At 45.9% G+C, this 22,780-nt stretch overlaps 1 protein-coding gene and 1 pseudogene across 2 annotated transcripts in view; one reads left to right on the forward strand and one right to left on the reverse strand.

The window, feature by feature from the left end:
- ATP8A2 (ATPase phospholipid transporting 8A2) overlaps window positions 1-22,780 on the forward strand; it is a 420,398-nt gene that overhangs the window by 137,878 nt on the left and 259,740 nt on the right. The gene's annotated exons all lie outside the window — the stretch shown is intronic.
- Window positions 11,234-11,840, reverse strand: LOC140685582 (solute carrier family 25 member 3 pseudogene; annotated as a pseudogene).

Raw genomic sequence — 22,780 nt, forward strand, 5'->3', positions numbered from 1 at the left:
TTGCTGCAGCCGGGAACTGTGTGCCTGATGGAGTCGGCATCAAATAAATTGGACTCATGAATATTAATAATTTCTTAAAAGTAAATACCTAGCAACTCTAAGTCTCTAGCCCTTTAAAATGGCGACATTCTGCTTTAACTGCGGTAAACGCTGTGAGGGTGTGTGTGTTCAGTTCACCAGCCCCATAAAGTGATCATTCAGAAAGAAAATTCCGACAAGTCATAAACTCAAGCTAAATCGAAACTATAAAAAAATTTCAAATTTTAATGAGAAGTAGTGTGGCTTAAGGCTTTTCAATTATGACCACAGTAATCTCTTCAGACTCTCCTAGGAAGTTTGAAGTGCTCAGGTTTTCTTTTAAATTGTCCTGCCCCGACAGTGACACTGAAAAGAAGTCCTTGTTTTATTTGTGTTTGCCACCGCCACCTGGGGTGGTGCTTTTTGTTTTTAATGGAAAACATTTGAGAGAAGATGTGTACCAAGCGTTTCTTCCATTTGCCCCTTCTGTGTCTATTCAGACTGATTCAGAACTGCAGTTTTAACTCTTTGGTCTCCGACCACCAGAGGTCCCCTGGGGAGGGGAGTGGGGTTCGGGCTCTGAGGATTAACCTCCTTGACGCTGCCGCTGCCGGTGGCGTGTTTGGTAAGCCACAAACACAGGAAACACAATTACTAGGTCATTAACAAGCACTTTTTTTTTTTAAGAGAAGGGCCAAAACATCTGAAATTGCTCTGAGGAATGTTCCTTCTAATTTAAAAAAGTACTAGGAGCAAAACTAGGAGGAAGGTGAATTTGCATTGACGTGCAGGTGCTGGTTCTGTGTGACAAGCATGGCGCGTGTGTGTGCGCTGGGGGCAGAGCGGGGTGTTGCTCTGAGCTGAGGAGTTCAGTCCAAGGGAGGGGGACCCACCTAACATTTTAAAAAGGCAAACTCATCAGCAGACATACAGAGGGCTGTGTAAATAAGTGGGGGCAGGAGCCGGCCCAAACTGGGGAAGGTAAAGCCAGGGAAAACGCGTTGGAGAGAAAGCACAGGGGAGGGAATGAGGCGTGAGACACTCTTCCTTACAGGAAGTTGCCACAGTGTGGGGAGTGTTCTGCTCCGTGTTTGTACTGCAGGCTGAGAGTTGGTGTCCCAGGAGAGAGGGTCATTGTGCTAAGTGGATCTGTGGATGCCACATCCACAAGAAACCCCCTGAAATTGGTTTAATCCAGGGTTTTGCAAACTCAGTTGAGCGTGGAATCCTTGCAATACTGCACAGTCATTTCTGTTCCATGGTTCGAGGAGGGCTGTCTGCTGGAGGCGCGAGGGCCTGGACAGCTGGCTGGGGCCGGACGCTGGAAAGAAGCCTGTAGGCCGTGCTCTGCCAGTTTGCTTTCTCTGAAATGGGAAGAAAACACTGATTTTGCATGTAGCACAGGAATATTGAAGATAACAGGTAACGTTACTAGAATTTTTGAGTGGAAGGACATGGTGTGGACCAGTTACGGCTATTGTGTAATGCCTGGTCTCGGTTATTCAGGGCGCCCCTGCTGTGTGAACTAACACGTAGCCTAGTTCAGGGTTTCTCTGCAGAGCAATTGCTGTGGGTCAGACTCCGCCCAGAGCAGCAGAAGCCGTCATGAGAAATGCTTGTCTTTCGCCTTTTAGTAGTGTTTCCCTTTTGAGGTTCATGGTTTGGTTCTTCTGTTCTTTCACTTTGAACCGATCGCATCATCTTCTTAAGAATTTCCATTTTATGGCTTGGAGTCTGGACTCCAGGGAAGCCTTGGGAACCGTCAGGTGTCTGAACGTGTGGGACCGCGTGGCCCAGCTGCTGGCGCGATGTGCAGACCGTTGTAGCTGGTTGAATGGCTGAATGGCCACTTCAGCAGACAGTTATTTGGCTTCCTTTAAAGATCCCCAAGTTGTATTACTTGAAAAACATACAAAATTTGCAAGTTTACCGTATAGGCAGGTACACGTGGGGAGTTACCGATGTCCTGATGTCCGAAGCACAGAAACGAGCACACGTTCTCCTCCCCTGGCCAATAGGGGTGACTGCACTGCTTTACCTGGTGGAGCCTTACTTTGGTCTTCCCACATTCTAGATAAATGACCAAGGGCCCCCCCATCACAGATTTGCCCCTGTTTCCTGACAGCTTCCAATCCAGGGCAAAATCAGTCATCCCCGAATCACCTAATAGAAACCGAATCTCTAACAAGCCCCTACAGTGCCTGGCAGTTCCCATCACCTCTGGTCCCCCAGCTCCCCGAGCTGGTCCAGTCTGTCCTGGTGGCCTGCGGTTGCAGCGTGTGGATACCCATGTAAGAGTCAATGGTATTGTTATGTAGTTAGTCACTTACTTTTGGTACTTGTGAAAAATTGAAGGCAGGAGATATTATAGGGGGAAAGTCTACAAAGGAAGGTTAGTGGTCAAAACTGAATGAATGATCCATTTCAATAAAGGCAGCTTCACAAGCGGTCTCCCCGACCAGGTTGTGGGACCCGGGCGGGGGCTTCAGCATCTGGGAAAACCAGTGTGTGTGGTGGGGGGGGGGGGCAGGTTGGCTGCCGCAGGGCAGTTCTCAGGAGCAGATGACCCTGGGAAACCCAGGGAGAAAATGACTTTCCAAAAGCGATAGATTGTGCTGATTACGACCAGAGCGGGTTTCAGCCTGCTGCCCAGGTCTGGAACTTGAGACCAGTTAAGATCAACAAGCATTTTGCGGTCAAGTTTCATTTAATTAGAGTTTGCTGCCAAGCCATGGTTTGGAGGCTGATTTGCACGCCAGGTGCCTTTCAACGGTCGCCTGTCTGAGCTGGGGAGGACCTATGGGGCCTGCTGCCTTGTCTGCAGCCCAGCGTGCTGCTAGACCCAGTGTCAGTGCCGGGGGGCTCACCCTGGGGCCCGCCCTGTGCACCGCTGGGCGGGGCTGCTTTGCAGCTGATGCACGAAGACAAATCCAAGCCCGAAAGGTGGTAGAAATAGGGAAGCAGTTTGGCAGGTTTTTTCCAAAAGCCAGAGAAAAGCATTTTTTAGTCCTTTATCAGTTTTTTTTTAATTTAATGTAGGCTGACTTTTATTTTTCCAGGCCTCTTTTCTAGGAAACAGGCAGGGTCCTCTCAGGCACTAGCAAGCTCCCTTTGTGAGGCAAACGCAGCGCTTTCCTCACCAGCTGTATTATGTCATCGAATTAATAATGTTGTAAAGACTAGATCAGAAGTCAGGTTGGCAGCTGTGCCTTTGGGGAAATTTTTGGAAGAGTGACCTTCCATTTTTAATAAGCATGTTATTACATTTAGAATTAAGTTATGGAGAGCCAAGCTACCCTCTTGAATTTGCTATTAGCCATTTTTTCCCTTTTATTTTTAATGAACTAGAAGTGGTCGAAGCCAGTTGTTGTTACCAGGGTGCGGGAAGAAAGGAGCTCAGTATTTTTACTGTCAGGCCCTTTATTTTAGACAACTTTAACTCTTCCAAATGTTCAGCTTTTAAAAGTCTTCTGTGAAAAAAATACCCATTTCTCTTCTCCCCTTGTAATTAACATGGGTGGGAGAGCCCACGTTGACCCTTTCCCCACATTTACGTCTCAGTGCCATCCTCTTGTTGGCGCTTTTTCTTCCCTAAAGCGGAACACACCCTGTTCATTGAAATCTTGCTGTGATTCTAAAATTCATGTGGAAAATAAATGGGCCGGAAAGTCCAGTGGTATATTCTGAAACAGCAGATCTGGGGAGAGGGCTTGACCTGTAAGTACCAGAGCCCAAGTCCCTGCAGTGATCCTTCAGAGCGTGGAGCGAGGGGCACGGGGTAACAAGCCCGGGGGCGGTCGAGAAGTAGCCAGCCAGCCAGCTGGATCTATTCTAGTATCAAATCATACTCCCAAATAAGACGTAAGAGCTTTTTGTGAATGATGTTGGCATAAAAAACAGCAGCTTGGAGCCAAAAATCTAGATCCCGCACTATCAACTAAAACAGACCAACAAAGGATGCCCCCAGGTTATGTAACGATGACAAATTGTCAGACCGCCGGACACGTCATAGAAAATAAAGAGACTGTGCTCAGATGTGAAGCAATAAACCAAGTCCCACATCGAGTACTAGTCCCTTATTAAACAAGGTAGTCAGGTAGTCTTTGGTTTCTGGCACCTAACACACCCGCTTAGTAAAAGCCCACACATTCGCTCAGGCAGGTTAATGAGCGCTGTACACGAGGGGCCGCTGTCTGAGCTAGCCTGTGAGGGTGCACAAGAAAAGAGACAAATGCTTTAAAATGTGCTCGGGTGGTTACATGGTGGGTAATTTAAGACACCCCCCCCCCCGCTGCTGTGCATATTTTTTTAGCAAATTGGGAGAGAGTAAACTTAACAATATATGATTATACATGCCTTTTAGCTTGTTAGGTCTTTGGCAGCTGGAGGTGGGGTGCTTGTAGTGTATTTCTCAGGTTGATGATTAGGGCAGGATTTGCTGAGGGCTGACCACATGCTCAGTGGTTTTAAAATGATCACCGTTGCTTGCAGCAACTGTATGAAGTGTATTGCATTTCTGAATTTGCGTTTACAATAAATCCGTAAGCAGAGCTGATTTGTATCTGTGCAGGCACTGGGGTCTGAGGAAGACAGTTAAATGGTATGAATGTGTGGTATTTAGATTCCTCTCCTGGACTGTAAGTGTGCAACTGTCTTTAGGCTGCAAATGTCCCTTGAAACTATTAGCTGGGGGATCTAAGAAGATGCCCTTGAAAAGCTTAAAGAAACCTGGGTCTGCTGAAGGGTCTTCTGAGACCTGGAACATTTGCCTGCAGCATCCTGTTACAATGCAGAAGAAAGCCCTTGTATGTAGGTATCAGCTCATTTCCAAGCACCATGTCGGAGAACTGATGGCAGCAGCGCACATACAAAGGAAAGAGATCAGAGCAGGTCAGAGCGAGGGGGTACACGTTTCACCACCCGCCCTGCCTGTACTCCGTGCTGGGATCATCAGCGGTCACCCCAGTGAACGGGTTCCAGCTATGGAATGGGATGTGGTGGCTCCGTCTGCCCTGCTGAGAAAAGTGAGGCTCGGAGAAGGTGAGTGTCTCAGCCAGGATACACACGCAGTTGATGGCAGGTGCACATCATTCCGTCTGGAGTGACTCCAAAGTTGGTGAAGCCCCCAGATGTGCAAGTTTAATAAAATTCAACTAATGCGTCTACAAGTGAGTTCAGTGCTACCGTGACTTCTGCATCAGTATTTTTTTTTACTGAAGTACAGTTGATGTATAATATCACACAAGTTACAGGTGGACGATACAGTGATTCACGGGTTTTAAAGGTCATACTCCACTTGTAGTTATTATAAAATATTGGCTATATTCCCCGTGTTGTACAGTATACACTTTGTAGCTTATTTTATATTTTAGTAGTTGGTACCTCTGACTCCTCTCCCCCTATATTGCTCCTCCCCCACTTCCCTCCCCCACCCCATAACCACTAGCTTGTTCTCTGTATCCGTGAATCTGCTGCTGCTTTGTTATATTTTCTAGTTTGTTGTATTTCTTAGATTCCATATACAAGTGATATCATGTAGTATTTGTCATTCTCTGACGTATTTCACTTAGCATAATACCCTCCAAGTGCATCCACATTGTTGCAAATGGCAAAATTTTGTTCTTTTTTTATGGCTGAGTAGTATTCTGTTGTGTATATGTGTACCACATCTTTTTTATCCATTCATCTGTCGATGGACACTTAGGTTTCTTCCATACCGTGGTCATTGTAAATAATGCTGCTATGAACATTAGAGTGCATGTTTACGTTTTCAAATTAGTGTTTTGCAGCTTTTTTGGATATATACCCATGGGTGGAATTGCTGGGCCATATGGTACTTTTATTCTTTTCTTTTCTTTCTTTCTTTTTTTTTTAGGAACCTCCATACTGTTTTCCACAGCGGCTGCACCAATTTACATTCCCACCAGCAGTGCACGAGGGTTTCCTTTTTTCCACTTCCTCGCCAACATTTGTTATTTGTGTTCTTTTCGTTAATAGCTGTTCTGACATGTGTGAGGTGATATCTCATTATGGTTTGATTTACATTTCCCTGATAGTTAGTGATGTTGAGCATCTTTTCATGTGCCTGTTGGCTATCTGCATACCCTCTTTGGAAAAATGTCTAGTCAGGTCTTCTGTCCATTTTTCAATCTGTTTTTTTTTTTTTTTTTTTGACCTTGAGTTGTATGAGCTGTTTAAGATTTTGGTCATATCATTTGCAGGTATCTTCTCAATTTCAGTAGATTCTCTTTTCATTTTGTCAATGGTTTCCTTTGCTGTGCAAAAACTTTTAAGTTTACTTAGGTCCCATTTGTTTATTTTTGCTTTTATTTCCTTTTCTATGGGAGATGGATCCAAAAAAAATTGCTATGATTTATGTCAAAGCATGTTCTGCCTATGTTTTCCTATAGGAATTTTATGGTTTCCAGTCTTACATTTAGATTTTTAATCCATTTTGAGTTTATTTTTGTATATGATGTTAGACAGTGTTCTAATTTCATTCTTTTACATGTTGGGGACCAGTTTTCCCAGCACTTATTGAAGAGACTGTCTTTTCTCCATTGTATATTCTTGCCTCTTTTGTCATGGATTAATTGACCATAAGTGCGTGGGTTTATTTCTGAACTTTCTATCCTGTTCCATTGATCTGTGTGTCTGTTTTTGTGCCAGTACCATACTGTTTTGATGATGGTAGCCTTGTAGTATAGTCTGAAGTCAGAGAGTGTGATTCCTCCAGCTCCATTCTTCTTTCTCAAGATTGTTTTGGCTATTCGGGATCTTTTGTGTTTTCATACATATTTTAAAATTATTTGTTCTCATTCTGTGAAAAATGCCAATACAAATTGAAGACTAAAAACCATATATATGTTTTTCTATAACCCTAACCCTAAACCCTAACTTTGGCAACCATCAGCCTGTTCTCTTCATCTGTGATCTTAGGTTTTTGTTTTCAGATTCCACGTGTGAATAATACTATACTTGTCTTTCTCTGTGTGACTTATTTTACTTCATGTAATGCCCTCAAGATCCATCCATGTCTTCACAAATGGCAGGATTTTATTCCTTTTTATGGCTGAGCAGTATTCCCCTGTCCATCTTCTTTATTCATTCATCCACTGATGGACACTTAGATTGATTCCATTTCTTGGCTATTGTGAATAATGCTGCAGGGAGCACAGAGATGCAGGTATCTTTTCAAGGTAGTGTTTTCATTTTCTTCAGATAATGAAATAATAGCCTTTTTGACTTCCTCCTTGCTATGGTCAGGATGTTTGTATCACCCAAATTCATATGTTGAATTTTTTTTTTTTACGAAATTAAAAAGTGATAATTTTATGTAGTTATATTAAATCATATGTATACTGATAAATTGAAATTCCAGTAAATAATATACAAGTCCCTTGTAGCCTCCCACCATATCCCATTTCTCACCTGGTGTTCTCTTAATCTTTCAGCTACAGAGCCACTCATCCAAAAACACTTTCACCTTGATTCATTTTTAAAGAGAGAAAGTGGCCTCCTGTTTGAGGCAGACATATAATAGGGGGAGGCCATTTTGACATTAGCTACTGTCTTCTCTGACCATTAGAATTCTTTTTTTTTCACATTTTTTCTCTGTGATTTATCATAATATTTTGTGTATATTTCCCTGTGCTATACAGTGTAATCTTGTTTATCTATTCTACAATTTTGAAATCCCAGTCTATCCCTTCCCACCCTCTACCCCCCTGGTAACCACAAGTCTGTATTCTCTGTCCATGAGTCTTTAGATTCCACATATGAGCGATCTCATATGGTATTTTTCTTTCTCTTTCTGGCTTACTTCACTTAGAATGACATTCTCTAGGAGCATCCATGTTGCTGCAAATGGCGTTATGTTGTTGGTTTTTATGGCTGAGTAGTATTCCATTGTATAAATATACCACATCTTCTTTATCCAGTCACCTATTGATGGACATTTAGGCTGTTTCCATATGTTGAAGTTTTAATTCCTAAGGTGATGATATTAGAAGGTGGGGCCTTTGGAAGATGGGTAGCTTGGATTAATGATCATATAAAAGAGGCCCCATGGTGCTCCCTGGCCCCTGCACCATGTGAGGACATAGGAGACCTCTGCAACCTGAAAGAAGGCCCCCACCCAACAAGGCTGGAGCCCTGATCTTGGACTTCCAGCCTCCAGAACTATGAGAAATAAATTTCTGTGGTTTATAAGCCACCCAGTCTGTGGTATCTTGTTACAGCAGCCTGAACAGACTGAGACACTCCTCATTTCCTGTTCTGTGTACTTTTTATTTACTTAGTGGTTACCATGGGGATTACAATTAACATCATAAATTTAGAACAGTGTAGTTTGAGTTGACACCAGTTTAGCTTCGACAGCATACAAAAGTTCCTATAGCCCTGTGTCCCCCTACCTCTAACTTTATGTTGTTACTGTCACAAATTTCACCTTTGGACATTGTGTGCCTGTTAACTTAGATTTCTAATTATCGTTTTATGCCTTTTTCTTTTACATCATAAAGGCAACAAAAAAGAAGAGTTGCAAACCCAAAATACAATACTGGATTTTCCATTTCCCTGTGTAGTGACCTTCCCTGGAGTTCTTTTATTTCTTAGTTGTGTCCTTTCGTGTCAGGCAGATGGATGCATTTCTCTTTAGAATTTCTTGTAGGGCAGGTCTAGGGACGAATTCAAATTTTGTTTATCTGGGAATGTTTTGATTTTTTCCTTCATTTTTGAATGTAGTTTTGCCCAATGTAGGATTCTTGGTCAGTAGGTTTTTTTTTTTTCCCAACACTTTTAAATAGTTCTTCCCCCTGCCTTCTGGTGTCCATGATTTCTGATGAGAAGTTGGCAGCTAATTTTATTGATGATCCCCTGTACCTGGGGAGTCACTTCTCTCTTGCTGTTTTCAGTAATCTTTGCCTTTGTCTTTCAGTGGTTTTATTATAATGTGTCTCAGTGTAGATCTCTGGGTTTATCCTTCTTGGAGTTTGTTGAGCTTTACAGATGTGTAGATTCACGTCTTATACCAAGTCTGAGATTTGGGGGCCATTATTTCTCCAAACATTCTGCTCCTTCGTCTCTCTCCTTTCCTCCTGAGGCTACCTTACGCGTGTGTAGGCATGCTCAAAGGTGTCCTGCAGGTCCCTCTGGCTCTTTTTATTTTTATTCTTTTTTCCTTTCTGTTCACCAGTCTATAATTTCAATTGTTCTGTCTTCAAGAGTGCCGAATCTTCTTTCTGCTTCTTCATATCTGCTCTTAAACCTCTGTAGTGATTTTTTCATTTCAACCATTACACTTTCCAGCGCCAGAATTTCTATTTGGTTCCTTTGATAATTTCTGTTTCTCGATATTCTCCATTTTGTTGTACATCATCTTCCTAATTTCCTCTGCTTCTTTGTCCATATTTCCTTTAGCTCTTTGACCATATTTAAGATGGTTGATTTAAAGTCTTTGTCTGGTAAGTCCATTTTTTGAGCTTCCTCAGGGATGATTTCTTTCCATTTATTTTTCCCCTTTGAATGGGACTTATTTTCCTGTTTCTTTGTATGCCTTCTAATTCTGGAGCAGGGGACGGACTGGTTAGTTTACGTATTATAATGTGATAACTCCGGGAATCAGACTCTTCTTCTAACCAGGCTTTTTGTTGACTGTTCAGAGCTGCCATTTGTTGAGTGACTTTTCCAAACTGTTCTTTACGGAGACTGTATTCCTTGTCCCATGTTTGTACTGAAGTGTCCATTCTATTGGTGTTGGTTACTGAAGTCTCTGCTGTGTTTTCTTAGTGGTCATCAGTGAGCTGACAGATTTCCTTAAATACTTGGAGCCAAAAACAAAAACAAAACCCTTCGTCTGCCTTTGCAGCTTAGCTGTGAGCCGGGGCGCTTCTTTAGCGTGAAGGCAGGTACCTGCACTGTGCTCTGGCCTTTGTCTCCAGTTTGTGCAGAGTTGACAGGCTCTCCAGTGCTGCAGGCCTAGGGTCCTCTGGGCACTTCTCTGGGCACGTGTCTTTCCTGGGTGTGCACGATGCACTCTAGCGTTCATGGTACGTGTGGTGGCCCTTCCAAGCCCCATTCCCTTAAGAAGCTTCCTCCCTAGCCTTTTCATTCCAGGCTTTTGGGTCTGCACGCTGCTTGCCCCAGATAGTGAATGTCTTTAATCTTTCAACAGATGCCACCACCACTTGGAAAGTCATTCCAGCCCAAGGAAGTAGGCGTGAAACAAAGGTCAACCTCTGTGCCATCCTTGTGAGAAACACCAGACAGGTCAAAAGGCACAACCATTGCATTTTAAGAATAAGGTCTGTGTTAGCTCCCGGCACCAGCAAGACAGGCTAGTAATGTGTGCTACCACCCTTGTGGCCAACGCATGGCGCTGCGGAATGGGGGCCTGTAGGCAAGGAAGCAGGAAGGCTACGGTGCTTCCTTAACGAAATTCACCCACCACCTTTGTCATTACTAAGCACACCCCTGGTCATTGCAGCTGTTTAACTGAATCCTGGAGTTGATTGTGTCAGTATTTGTCAGCTTGATCATTGCTTCAGTGGAGGGACCAATTCTCTGAGCACCCTATTCCGTTTTCCAGGATGTTACTTTCTTTTTTGGTCATTATTTAAATTTAAGACAATTTTTAGAGCAGTTTATGGTTCCCAGCAAAGTTATTGGGAAGTTACAGAGATTTCCCATCTTCCTACCTGTACACACGCACAGCCTCCCTCACTATCAATGTCCCTCACCAGGTGGTACATTCATTACAACTGATTATCCCCCAAAGTCCATTATTTACCTTAGAGCTCACCTGTGAGTTCGCACAAGCAGCAGTGACAGGTGTCCACTGTTACAGTTCCATGCAGCTTAGTCTCCCTGCCCTCCAGATCCTTGGTGCTCTGCCTGCTTATCTCAGCCTCTCCCCCACAGCCTTTGGCAAATGCTGCTTTTATTTTTGACTGTCTCCATAGTTTTGCCTTTCCCAGATGTCACAGACTTGGAATCGTACAGCACGTAGCCTTTTCGGATAAGCTGCTTTCACTTAGCAATATGCATTTAAGGTTCCTGCCTGTCGTTTCATGGCTGATAGCTCATTTTTTTCACGAACAATTGGGTTTATTCCAACAGTCAGTTTGAAACTCTTGCAAGAGAACTACAGTAATTATATCAGGAACAAGATAATTTCCTACACTGTGTCGAATATATAAAAGTTCCTTTTGCATTTTCAACACTGATCAACAAGCAGATTCAGTCCACAGTTGCTTCCATCTCTCTGCTGAGTTAACCCAAGCTTCTTCTTCAGAGATCCTGGCATCTCAGGTGGAAGAGGGCGAGGAAGCCTGAAGGAGACCTTCACAGGGTCGTAGGTGAACCACTGCAGTGGAGTCAGAGTGTCGATCAGGATGATGCAGGCAGAGTCCCTCCACGTACCTCCAAATCCAAGTCTCTGGAGGACCTGAGAAGCCCTGCTACCCTTCTCTTTATCCAACACAGACACCAGAGAATCAGCAGGTGAGGAACAATGGCACAGAAGACTCCAGCTACATAACCTGCCACAAATGGGACAGGCAGCTGCTCTGCCTTTGAACATTCACTTTGTGGCTTGGGAACCACAAACGTGCCTGACGCTTCCATGGTACATTCAGAGCAGGTGAACATCATCGTGATGTATGGTATCTGTGTCACCCAGAGAGGAGCAACCCCTCGTAGAATGCCTTTAAATCCTCTTCCTTATACGTTTTGGGAGCTGCCTCCCTTGAAGTGTTGGCGTAACCTAGTTGGGTCTGAATTCAAGCCTTAGTAGCTTCCGTAGGAGCCAGGTGACAGCTCATTTTTTTGTGTGTGTGCTGAATTATCTTCCATTGTCTGGATGTACCACAGTTTATTCACTCACCTACTGAAGGACACCTTAGTTGCTTCCGAGTTTCAGTAATTGTGAATAAAGCTGCTATAAACATCCACGTGCAGGTCTTTAGCTGCTTTGGGTAAACGCCACAGGCTGAGGGTTCTGGAGGATACAGAAGAGTGTGTGTGGTTGTGGAAGAAGCTTCCAGACTGTCTGCAGAGTGGCTGTGCCGTCTGCATTCCCACCAGCAACAAGTGAGAGTTCCGGTTGCTTCACATCCTCACCAGCATTGGCTGCTGTCCGTGTCCGGGGTTTTGGCTGTTCTAATGGGTGTAGGTAATTTTTGAAGGAAGAGATTCCCACTTTGTTGAAATCTGAGTAGTAACATTTCATGTAATCATGCTGTTACTCTGGGTGCCTTTCCGAGCCTGGGAATGGCTCCCTGCGGGGGGTGGGGGTTACTGAAGCGGCTGCTCTGCACAGCAGCCTCTCGCCCCGCTGTCGGGGCCGCTTGGCGTGTGTGTTCAGTCTGGGCCGAAGTGTTCTCTTCTCCCCGCTCTCCCGGCTGCCTTCTTAGCTGACTGTCCCTGGGCCTTCCACCTGTGTTGTCAACGGTGGCTTCCTACCCCTTGCCCCCCGTCCTCGTCTACTGTTCAGTGTTTCTGTCTGTCTCATGTTTTTAAAGCATTATGTTGATCTAATCACTCAGAAAATACCATCTTAGTAACTTCAGAATGAAGTCTCAGCTTGTGGGGCTCCCCTTCAAGATGCCCCAGTAATCGGCCTGGTGGTCTTTGCCCAGCAGTTCCCATCAGGTCCCTTTGTGTTCGCACTACGCCAGTCCGCGCTCCTGGTGGAGAATCTGAGGGTCCCCGTTCTGTGGTCTCCTTTACTTCAGTTTCCCCTCCCTTGCCCTCTTTTCTTCCTGTGTCTCTCGTTGACTTCTCCCTCCAAATCTGGCCCAGGTATCAAATCTTCCGGTTGTGGGTGATTAGGAAAGCTTTGTCAAAGTAATATCTACTTTAAAAAAAAGATTCCTTATCACTTACCTTTACAGCTCTTGGCTGTTACTGTTTTAGTGCCTTGGATGGAAGTCGTTTTTGGCAGGCACACTGTCTCTTCCCTTGGACCGTGACACATATGAGGACAGCATAGCCCGGTTATTCTACATTCCTGATTTCTTGACGCAGCGCCCTGCTGTCTTACATGTTCACTAGCGTTTGTCATGTGAATGAGTGATTAGGTCTAGCTGCGTAAAGCGAAACTACTTCCGGGAGGAAGTTTTAACCCCTTTTCTGTGGGGGCGGTGAAGCCAGTACAGACACAAGTGTGACTTTAAATTTAAAAAAGTTTACCAGGTGGACCGAAGAGCCCTTAGCTTGATTCCGTTCGACTTCCTGAGAATAAACGGGTCGCAATAGCCTGTGTCTTAGGAGGTTTTCCTGTGGACACCTTCATTTAAAGCCTGTAGATGCCCTTGCGGTCCGGCTCTGGGCTTGGATGCTCTGTTTGTCTAAAGACTTTGCCTGGATTCACAGCGTGATGCTTTTCCAACTCGCTTTGAGTCCCTGCCAGCAAGGGCTTGGTCCTGTGTGTGGAATCGTGGTGCTGTTCCCTTGTCCGTTTCGTAGCTGGAGATTTTGTTTATTTCCTTTCTAATTCACAGTTCTGTGTATCATACTCTCTAGCCTCTCGAAAGGGACAGAGGAGCAGGGTACAGCCTTGTCCAGTGAGGACCTACCAGCGAGCATCCACCTCAGGGGGGTACCAACTTGGAGCTAGTGTCCACCTGTCTGTCTCCCGTCTCTTCCTTTGCCTGTCTCTCTGTACACCTTTGTCCTGTTTGAAGGCAGCAGGTTTTTCCTACAAGGACCATACAAGATGCCCAAGGAAATTCCAGCTCCATCTCAGCTTGTCCTTACGGACGCCCCAGCACATCCCAGGCCTTCTGAGCCCAGGCCGCAGCATCGTCAGCGCCCCTGCAGCCTCTCGCGGCGTTAGCCCACGTGCGGCGGGCCCGGCGGAGCCCGTCCCTTCCTTTCAGGGGCTGGAACTGTGAGTGGGGAGATAATCTTTCCTCACACATTTGGTGAAGAAGTCAAATCCCAAACTATAAGGATTTCAGTTTTTAAATGTGTATTTTCTTTAAAAAAAAAAAAGACTCTATATTTTCTTCGCTTCCAGACTTCTAATTCTGGACTGCATTTATTTTCTTTTTTCATTCTCTGCATTTGTTTGTCAACGATGTTTCTGGAACTGCCTCCGCCGGTTGCCAGGCTGGCCAGTTTACTTCTCTGAGTGCAGATGCATTTGACCCTGGGATGGGTCAAAATCTGTGCCACTAGGGCCCTGTTCTGCTTTTGGAGCTAATATATTCAATCTGATTTCCCTTGCATATGATAGCTATTAAGACATTTCAAGACTGTGAACATGCTTATTTAAGCCCGGAAGAGCCTGGGTCCCAGAGGAAGGAGGCAGCAATTAGGGAGTGGGAGGGGGTAAGAGGGGGCAGGCTCGGGTTTGTTTGGGAGGCTTTGGGAGACGCAAATAGTATAAGGATTGTGGAAGAGAGGAAAGGGGCAGGGCAGAGACAAAACTCTTGATTTTCTGGCCAGTAGTCCCTGAAAATAATCTCTCCAGCTTGTCTTTAGAATGAACATCTGTGTCGTTTCTTAGACGGAAACATCGCCGAGTTCCCACACTAGAGCCGTCTGTCCATTCAGGCCTTGCCTGGAGCTCTCAGGCGCACTGTCCCCACCACCCTGTGAGGCTCTTACCTGTGAGCACGGACGGCCTCCTGCAGCTGTGCCGGGGACTCCGCTTGCCGAGTCTTGTCTCACTTCAGGAGAATCAGGATCGATTACCCATGGTGGGGCCACTTGCTGTGACTGGAAAGCAATGGCTCTGATTTCTGTGCACCACACAGGAAATTGAGTCTCATTACTCTACTCCTGTCATGTGTAATACCGATGTAATTACAGGAATCGAAGGAAAAAATACTTCAACCAACGTGGTACTAAAAACCGTACGAGCTTACTGACTAATTCACCTTAATCTTGTGACATTTTACAAACTGACACGTCTCACTGCCTGTCCATCCTGCCCTGTTCCTCTAGGAAGCTCGATTTCTTACCCCAAACACAAATGTAATCATGGTCTTCCATCTTCCCTACCCAGACAGCTCCTGGTTAAGTGGGGAAAACAGTTTAGGCTTATGAGGGATGATTCACAACAATGGAGTAAAAAAAAAAAAAAAAAGAGAAGGAAGAAAGGAAGGAAGGAAGAAAAATGGGTACTAAGCTAACATAAAAGGATCGTGTAATTTAAAAAGTGTGTTTATTCGCTTGTGTAGTCCTAGGCAGGAGAAAAAGAGAAAATGATTTTAGGGGGCAAAAAGTGAAAGATGATACTGAACATGGGGTGGAAATTCTCTAGTCCCTGTGCCACTTTGTCATCATTAAGCTTATCTTTTCAACCATTTCTCCTGGGTCAGCAGAAGGTAGTCAGGAGCTGGATGGCGACTTGCTTTGGGTTCCACCAGGACTATGAGCCCTCAGAATGGTGCCCATGTCTCAGGTTAAAAGCTAGCCACCCAAGGACTGCCATTTTCTGTCCAAAGTAATATTTCTGCATTCAGAGACGCCCCCAGACCTCTGGGATGTGAACACATTCATCCTGGTCATGGTGCCTGTGCAGGGCTCCTGCTGAGGGTCCAGACGTGTGACCCCCCAGAAATTATATCTGTCCACGAGGACCTAGGGCACGCCCTCAGCTGCTTGTTTTGTTTATTTTCAGCCATGTATGGAAGGAAGCATGAAAATTAGGTATTTTTTATAAATTATGCCTCCTCACTTAATGTTTTTCCATCCCATGCAGTTTTAGTTCCTCAATCAGTTCATTAAGTCTTTTGTTTTTTTAAATTGAAGTATAGTCAGTTACAGTGTGTCAATTTCTGGTGCACAGCATCATGTCTCAGTCATACATATGTTCCTTTTCATGTTCTTTTTTATTATAGGTCACCACAAGGTAGTGAATAGAGTTCCCTGTGCTGTACAGAAGAAACTTGCTGTTTATCTATTATATATGGAATAGTTAATATTTGAAAATCTCTAACTCCCAATTTGCAAGTCATTAGGTCTTGAGTTGGTTGAAACAGATTGGCCTTGAAATGTCTCTGGTGCCCATTGGCCCCTATTTTTCAGTAGGAAAAGCTTAGAATGGGTTCCTTCCCAGGGCCGCCCTCTTGTTTCTGTCTCTCCTCGTAGGAGGTGTACAATCCTTGCAGCAGACCTGAGCTGCTTACTCCTTTTTGTCTCTAAAGAGTGTAAAATTCCCGTCAGACCTGGAGGGCAAAGTGAGATCGAAACTTCAAAAGAAAGAGAACTTTCTGGCACATTCTCCTCTCCCCCAAGCCCACAGCGGTACGTTTTCTCCCGTGGCTTGGCTATCAAGACAGTGAAACTTGAATCATTTTTCAAAACTACAGTGTGACTGTGGTTGTAAATAGCACAGAACTGGGAAAGGCGCTGAAGTGAAAAAGTTCTGTTTGCAGGTGTTTGCAGGCTGAAACCATGTCTGGAGTATTTCCCACTTGCCTCCCTCCAGAAACGAATTTCACTGGGGGTGTTGGAACGTAGCAGATTCACCAGTCGTGTCCCTGTGTGGCTTGGGAGCCAACTGCCATCACCGGGTGCACATCGGGGGTCTTGGGAGGACCCTTCTGCCTATTCCCTTTTCCCTTTACTTCTCTGCTTCCGTGGGAGTGTTCTGGAACCAGATGGGGGTGACCTGCTGTTTCTTGCTCCCTTCGTCCGTAATTCCGACTGCTCCCCTGAAAGTGTCTGCCCACCTGTTAGCATCCGGTTTTACAAACCAGGTGAACATGTGAAGTGGTCGTGTTCTCCGTGAGGTGGTGGTGGGGCCCTCGCGGGACGGGATTTGGGGAATGGCAGAAATGTCAATTACCTGTGTGTTGCATCGGCTTCGGCTTTGCCCTTGGATGTGCGTCCGTGACCCGGATGCCAAGTGGCCGAGCAGGAGCCGAGTCCAGTGTCACCGCAGCCACTGCCCTGCAGTTGTCAATCTCAAAGGCGTCAAAATGTCTGACTCGTCTCCTTTCCAGAGGGCACATGGTTCTGATGAAACCAAGCCTAGTCCATAGGCGAGCTGTAGAGCAGGGCAGATGGAGCCACATCAGGCCAGGTGCGCCTGGTCCCTAGGGACCCGCCTCCAGTTGTTTTGAGATGCTGGTGACTATGTGGGAGTTAAGCATTTTATCGAGTAGTTTTTCATTTTAATATTTGGAGAAATATGATATGGTCTTTTCTCATTAATATCTTATATGCTTTTCAGGGAACTCTATTCAATTTCTTGTAATAACATATGGAAAAGAATCTGAAAAGAAAAAAATATATGTATACATGTATGTGTATGTATAACTGAATCACTTTGCTGTACACCTGAAACTAGCATTGTTAATCAACTATACTTCTGTACAGCACAGAGAACTATATTCAATATCTTGTAATAACCTTTAATGGAAAAGAATGTGAAAATGAATATATGTATATATATATGCATGACTGGGACCTTGTGCTGTACACTAGAAGTTAAAACATTGTAACTGACTGTACTTCAATTTAAAAAAAATTAAGCAAAAGAAGATAAGAACTTAACATATACTATAAATAAGAAGGGACCAATATGCATCAAAAATAGCTTGTGTGCTTTTGATAGAATGTGAAATCATTCCACCATGAGTTGGAAAGGATTCTGAAAGAATATCGTATACAAACTTCTCAGAAGACCTGGGCACTCATTTTTGTTCTGATGAGTATATTTCAGAGAATGAAGGTGTTTAGAAGAGTATTGAAAATGTGCTCCTGGGATCTGTTGGAGTTCATGGGTTGGATAAGCTCACCTTCCAAAAGCAGGCTTGAGTTCTCCTGAGAGCATGAGAGAGAGGCTCAAAAAGGACATTTTAAGTGGAAACCCCTCAGTTGGTGCTTCCTCCCTGTGATACGATACATAAATCAAATTAATATAATTACATTATTTATTCATGTGGTTGTTTATTTACTTGAAAAATCAGGGTGTCTTGGAGGATACGTGTTCTGACAGGTGGATAATGGTTGGAAGTTCATGATGTGATTGGGAGTACAAATCAGAGGATTGAAATTTCAAATTAAGGAGTATGTTCCCAACTTGAGAGCTTGGGCATAGATGCCTTAGGATGTCCTGAATGTTCACAGGTATCTGGGGAAGGGTGAGCTGGGTTGTTTTTTCCCATCTGGCTTAGATATTTCTGCATTCGCAAACTCAGGGGCTCTTCCCCAAAGCTGTCATCCTGGAGAAGTACAGACCTCTGTGGGAGGTGGAGGGTGGCAACGAAAGAAGTCATTTCAGGGCTCTGTTCAGAGTGTGAGATCTCATCTGGGCTGGAGGCCACATGTGAGCGCTACCTCAGGACAGTCTGATTGTTTCCCTGGAAACACAGTTTATCCTGTGTGAGTAGTCGGAACACCTCACTGCGTCTACCCAGACTCCCCATGCTTCACCAGAAATAGATGTTTTTATGTGCGCCAAAATGAAAAGGTTGAATTTTGCCAAAGTGGAAAGGAAAACATAGATAACCTATTACGTGATTATTTGACATCATATATATATACTCTTTCTAGAAAATAGTTATTTTGTATTTGACTTGACGGAACAATGAACTCTTTAGTAGGGGGCTCAAAACCTCTTACTGGCAGAGCCATTCAGTAGGAAACCCAATCTGACCAGACTCCCAAACAGGAAAGCATCTTCTCTCCTGTAGTCTTGTGTTTGGGGAGGGATTTAGAAAACATCCTACTCCTTTTTTTCGTTTTTCTTTTCCGAGTGCCTCGGTGATGGGACAGCGTCCTCTCTTTCTTCTCCTTTCTAGACAAAGAGAAACCTGCCCGGATCACTTCCAGGGGCTCCTGGCTAGTTTCCCTTGTGAGCTCCCAGCCCAGTATCTGCTGGGTCAGACTCATCTTTTAATTTTTTTAATTTTAATTTTTTTGTGGGGGGAGAGACACAGTTTAAACTGTATTTGTAATGTTTTAGTTCTTTTTTATTGAAGTATAGTTGATTCATAATGTTGTGTTAGCTTCTGGTGTACAACATAGTGATTCTACTGTACACACATATATGTTCTTTGTCGTATTCTTTTCATTATAGGCTATTACAAGGTATTGCATATAATTCCCTGTACTCTACAGTAGGACCTTGTTGTGTATCTGTTTTATATGTAGTAGTTTGTATCTGCTAATCCCAAACTCCTAATTTATCCCTACCCCTCTTTTCCCCCCTGGTAAACATAAGTTTGTTCTCTATGTCTGTGAGTCTGTAAGTAAATTCATTTGTGTCATGTACATAGATTCCACATATAAGTGGTATCATATGATATCTGTCTTTTTCTGTCTGACTTACTTCACTTTGTATGATAATCTCTAGGTCCATCCATGTTGCTGCAAATGGCATTATTTCATTCTTTTTATGACTGAGTAGTATTCCATTGTATAGATATACCACATGGACATTTGGGTTGTTTTTGTGTCTTTGCTATTGTAAATAGTGCTGCTATGAATAGTGGGCTGCATGTATCTTTTTTGAATTAGAGTTTTCTTCTGGTGAGACTCTTTTTAAAAACTCTTCTACCAGGGCATCCACTTAGTCTAGAAATCTGCTGCCCATGCCAGTTGCCACCAGCCACATGTGGTGGTTTAAATTAAGTTAAATGAAATGGAAATGTTAGTAACCTTGTTGCTCTGGCTGCATATCAGGTGGTCACTTACCACACATGGATAGTAGAGAGGAGCATTTCCATCATCACAGAAAGTTCTACTGAAGTGATGCTGGTCTAACATTCATAACAGTTGTCTGTTTTTTAAAGACTTTACATGTAAACTCCCCAGCCTGGCTTCTGACCCCCACCACAGTCTTGCTCTCTGTACAGATTGAATATGACTTATTAGAAGGTGGTCAGGAAAATTCCTGGGCTGGGGCTCATAGGAGACCTGGTGGAAGAGGAGGGGCCTTACATTCCTTTTTCAAGAGTGAAGGGTACTCCAACAGGCAGGAGGTGGTAGAGGACGGTTCTGGGGAAAAGTGCGAGTGTGCAGATGAGTCTAGGAGGCATAGAACGGCTCGGTCTGGTTGAGTGTAAAGGAGGAAGGGGCAACAGAAGAGATGGATTCCTTGTTTTTCGTTCCTTGTTAGGGTTTAATATAGGAAAGTGTCTTCTCATGGTCCCTAGTTTACATTTGAGTTCAACTATCTTCAACCTGCTCTGTCCTCAAAAAGAGAACGGGAAAGAGTTCATCCAATAACTGCCAAGAGGGTGGGAACAAGGATGTTGGTGGATAACGTGTGCTTCAGAAGGAAGAGAGATGCTGCTGGGAGTGGAAGTGGTCCAGAGATCCTGGAAGGAGCACCATGGCAATGATCGGTGCCCAGGAGGGAGGGAGGGGGAAGGACACAGAAAATTCCACAGAGGGTACAGGGCAAGTGGTATCTTCAGAGAGTGGCAGATTTTGGTGATGACCGTATGCAGGAATGCCGGATGTTTAAGAGGAATGGATGGGAGATGACCTAGGGCAGCTCAGGTGTGCTGGGATGCGGTGGATGGGGTTGGAGAGGCACGCGGAGTGCGAGGTGGCAGGAACTGGCCTTCAGCCCTGTGCCCCTCTTACCCGCACAGCACCTGTGACTGGTGAACTGCTGTCAGTCATTTGCTGGCTGTGTAAGGTTGGGCTCACCGTGCTGTCGTCATGGAGTATCATGCTACATAGACATCCACGCCTGGGTGGTAATTTTAGCAGTGATGGAGGAGGTTGGGGAGAAGAACAGAGGGTGCTTAGTGATCGGGCCGGCGGCTGGTGGAGGATGTGGCCAGGAGTATTGTTGAGCTGATGGAGTTAAGCCCCCGGGAAACTGCCGAGCTCACCGAATTACCCAGATCCAAAGTTCCAAAGCGGTGGTTGCTGGTTCAGCCTTGGCATTTCCCTGCGGGCGCTGGCTCTGGTCTGGGAGCAGTGCCTGGGGGCGGGCTGCTTCTGTGGCCGGAGGGCAGGGCTGCTGGACCCGAGTCCCTGGAAGACGGCTGCCAGGTGGTGGCTGGCTCTTGGGCAGGTGTTTTCTGCATGACCTGGAATCAGAAGTATTCTTTGGGATGATGTCATTGGCAGCAGTGTGGCTGTGGGGCTCTGTCCCTAGAATCCAAGCCGGGGTAGAGTTCTCTCTTTGCCTCCCCTTTCTCTGGGACCTTGCTCAGGTCATTGACTCTCCCGGGCCATTTCCTCTTCACAAAAGAGAATGATACTTGCTCTCGCCACTGCTGCAGGCCGGCCGATGTGGGCATGAGAAGAGATTCATGTGGGAGCGTTTTATAAGCTGTAAAACACTGTGAAAATGCACATTGTCCATAAGTTGGATTGCAGGGGTGGAAACTGGAGGAGGGAGCCCGGTGAAGATGTCTTTGCAATAATCAGTGAATGAATGAGGACATGAGTCACCCGGCTCTGGTAATGGAAAAAGGTAGACAACGGTGGATAGTTCTCGAGTCAGAATTTTAAAGTTGCACTTGGAAATCAGTTAAGCCATGGGAGGATGAAAGAGAGGGAAGGGTTAGGGAAGATACCAGGATTCTAGTTTGAGTGACTGAGAGCATGGCGGTGAAATGAACTGGTATCGAACAGCCCTGCTGGGAAGGACGACACTGACGAAGGCCTTTGCCATGGGCTTGCTGGGTTCCAGGCGCTCTGGGAACATTCAGCTGATGGGAGGAGATGCCTTGCTGTAAGCACAGGGGGAAATTCAGGCTGGGGTTGGGTCCCAACCACCAAAAGCCGAGTTGGCGAATTTGGAATCAAACGCTGTCACCAAAGAGAGGCCAGGGACCGGACCGACTCCTGGGGAGATGATGCCACTCCTCTTCCCCTGGGGCCCGGGCTTCCTGGGCGCACGTGTCGCTCCTCTGCTGCCTGGCCTGCGTCACTCACCGCGCTGAGTGCTGCGCCGCCGGCGTGTTCAGGTCCCCGTCGCGCTCTCAAGTCCGGGCGGGCGGTTATGTTCATTTCGGGGACCATGGGATCTTGAACCTAAGTTAAATAACTAGTAGCCCGCAGTTAAGTGTTTGCACATTTCCTTCGGGATGAACGAAGGCTCTGGATCTCAAGTGGTGATTGTGAGGGAAGGTCCGGAGAGGACTGGGGCAGAGTCGCCGTCAAGGGACAGGAAATGAGACCAGTTGATACTGTTAGTGTCGTTCTCCTCTGAGGCTCTACAGATGGATTGTGTGGGTTCAGAACAGAGTGTGGATTAGGAAAAGCAGAAATACAGACGGTCACGGGGATTAGGACAGGCAGGAGCTGGAAGCAGGGGCCCTGCGGATGCCATCAGTTGAAACGCAGTCCCCCTGGAGAGGGGGGCCGGGCGGGGCCGTGTCCTCGCGAGAATAGAGGAGCGCGTGTGCTCGTGCCCAGCGCGGGCGCGGGCTGGAGCGCGTGCGCGGAGTGTGGCCGCGGCCCCCGGCTGCTGGCTGCCGCGGCAGGTAGGGGGGCTGGGAGGCGTCCCCTTCGGGGTGCTGAGGGGCCGCGGCCCTGCTGACACCTTGCGTTCAGGCATCCAGCCCCGAGAAGCCCGAGAGTGCCCTTCCATTGTCTGCGCCCCGCCGGGGCTCCCTGTGGCAGCCCGGGAAGGGGTAGCGGCTCAAGGGACGGAGGCCAAGGCCCCCCGAGCCGCGGACCCGCGCGCCAGGCTCGGGTGTGGGAGGCGGGAAGGAACGCGGCGCGCCGGCAGCTCCAGGCGTGGCGAGGGCCGGCCGCCCGCGGCCGCGGCCCGAGAAGCGCTCTGCGCCCGGCTCTCTGAAAGGAAGGTAAGGGGCTTCCTCCAGCATCACAA

Source organism: Vicugna pacos, chromosome 14 (genome assembly GCF_048564905.1).
Source record: "Vicugna pacos chromosome 14, VicPac4, whole genome shotgun sequence".
NCBI classification, from domain to species: Eukaryota; Metazoa; Chordata; class Mammalia; order Artiodactyla; family Camelidae; genus Vicugna; species Vicugna pacos.